The following is a 2,867-nucleotide window of genomic DNA, read 5'->3' on the forward strand; positions in this document are numbered from 1 at the left end:
TGGTAGTTCTGTCCCACTTTCATTCGGAGACCATTATAGGTTGTAACATACCTGAAGGTACTTGATGTTCAGCTTTAAATTGCTGACACACTAGGCATTTCGATACAAATTCAGAAACATCTCTTTTCATGTCGTTCCACCAGTACATCTTCTTCAAATCGTTGTACATCTTGGTACTTCCTGGATGAATTGAAAAATGATTTTTATGTGCTTCTTGCAAAATATTTCGAATAAGTTCATCGTCTTTGGGTACACAAACCCTATCTCTAAACATTAAACATCTATCAGACTAATTCAGAAATCTGACTCATTACCAGACTCACATTGAGTTCTTTTTGTTTGTAAGCCATCATCATTAAACTAGGCATCAAGAATTTCTTGCAGAAAAGTTGGCCTAGCCTCCAGCTCGGTCAAAACTGAACCATCACCAAGCAATGTCAAACGAGCAGCCATTGCTCTCAAAGTATACAAGGATTTCCTACTCAATGCATCGACGACCGTATTCGCCTTTCCCGGGTGATAGTAAATAATTAAATCATAATCTTTATTTAATTCTAACGACCTCCGCTGTCTCAGATTTAATTCTTTCTGAGTCATCAACTATTTTAAACTCTTGTAATCCGTGAAAATATGACAAGTCTCGCCATACAAATAATGCCTCCAAATTTTTAAGGCAAAAACAATAGCGGTGAGTTCTAGGTCGTGGGTTGGATAATTCTTCTCATGAGGCGTCAACTGCCCTGAAGCATAGGCTATCACCTTGCCATCTTGCATAAACACACAAACCAATCCATTTAAGGATGCATCACTGTAGCACTAAAACAGGAGCTTCGGTCAGCAATGTTTTTAACTTCTCAAAACTTTGCTGACACTTCTCCGTCCAATCAAACTTAACGTCTTTCTGAAGTAGCTTCGTCATCGAAGTCGCTATCATGGAATATCCTTTTACAAACCTTCGGTAGTAACCGGCTAAGCCTAAAAAGCTTCTTACCTCGGTTACATTCTTATACAATTTCCATTCAACAATTGCAGAAATCTTGTTTGGAACAACTTAAATACCTTCACCCGAAACTATATGACCCAAAAATTCAACTTCCTGGAGCCAAAATTCACTCTTGCTAAACTTAGCATACAGTTGCTTTTCCCTCAAGGTCTGCAACACAATTGTCAGATGCTTTGCATCCTCTGTCTGATCTTTAGAATAGATCAAAATGTCGTCAATAACATAATGACAAACTTATCCAAATATGGCCGAAAGATTCTATTCATTAGATCCATAAATACAGCCGGTGCATTCGTCAGTCCAAACGGCATGACAAGAAACTCATAATGGCCATACCTTGTTCTGAAATTTGTCTTAAGTACATCGAGTCTTTAACTCGCAACTGATAATGGCCAAACCTCAAGTCTATCTTGGAGAACACGGTGGCTCCTCTCAACTGGTCAAATAAATCATCGATCCTTGGCAAATGATACTTATTCTTAATAATCACTTTATTTAGCTGCTGATTGTCAACACATAATCTCATCGAACCATCTTTCTTCTTTACAAACAACACGGGGGCACCCCAAGGTGAAAAACTTGGCCTAGCAAATCCTTTATCCATTAGTCTTGTAACTATGCTTTCAACTCCTTCAATTCGGTAGGTGCCATTCTATACGGGGCAATAGAAATGGGAGTTGTCTTTGGCACCAACTCAATACTAAACTCTATCTCACTTTTAGGAGGTAATCTGGGTAATTCCTCTGGAAACACGTCTGGATACTCACATACTATCGACATAGATTCAATCTTCCATTCAATTTCCTTAGTGTTCATCACAAACGCAAGGTAGGCTCCATATCCTTTCCTCATATATCTCTGGGCAACCATTGCTATGATTACAGTCAGCGGCGAACCCAATTCTCTTGATTCAACTCATAAAATCTTACGATCTGAGGATTTCAACTTAATGTACTTACTACCACAATTCACAGTTACATCATGAAGGGCTAACCAATCCATGCCAAGTATTACATCAAATTCATCAAATGGTAACAACATAAGGTGTAACATCCTGATTTTCAAATTTATTCGCGGTTTTCAATATTTTGTAAAGATTTTAAAATTTTGTATTTGGATGTGAAATTAATATTTTGAGTAGGTAAATGGGCTTATAGAAAGCCCATGTGTTGGCCAAAACCCGGTTGAATTTTTGAATTTTTGGACTTAGGAGTTAGGGGTTCTGGCTAGGTGGCTCTTGTATAGAGATATGGGCAAATTGCATCACAAAAAGAGCCTTAGTAAAGTGGCAAGGGTGACGCCACTAGGCTCCTAAAAAGGTGGCGTGTGGAGCATTGGGGAAAGTATGGGATCGATTCCCTGTGTTGACAAATAGATGCATTTATTTTTAAGTGCTGTAGGGGTAAATGTTGGAGTCCAGGTGGATTCTGCTAGAGGAGAGTTTGAATCAGTCTAAACGCTAGGATTAAGGAGTGATAAGGGGAGAGATTTAAGGGATTGGGAGAGAGGCTAGGAGTTGGCCGAATTTTGGGAATTGAAGAAGGAAAAATCGTGAAGGTTATGAGGTTAGTATTTCAAACACCTAGGGTATTGAGTGGTGCCGTTCTTTCGCTTTCGAGACATCACAAGGTTTTCTTTTCTCTCTTCTTCCTCTCTAGCCGAAACTACCACTTCCCTATTCTTATTTTTCTATTTTTCTTCTTCAAAACCATTCATCAATTCTGTTGTTCATCGATACTTTTGCCGAATCCATAAAAGCCAAAATCTTGAACACACATTACTGGTACCGATTTCTTCAAAGCCAAACCCTTTAACATTGTGTTTCCATTAATCAACGCTTATTCGTTCTAAACTCTAGAGACCT

The sequence above is a fragment of the Gossypium arboreum genome, chromosome 13, assembly GCF_025698485.1.
Source record: "Gossypium arboreum isolate Shixiya-1 chromosome 13, ASM2569848v2, whole genome shotgun sequence".
Classification (NCBI taxonomy): Eukaryota; Viridiplantae; Streptophyta; class Magnoliopsida; order Malvales; family Malvaceae; genus Gossypium; species Gossypium arboreum.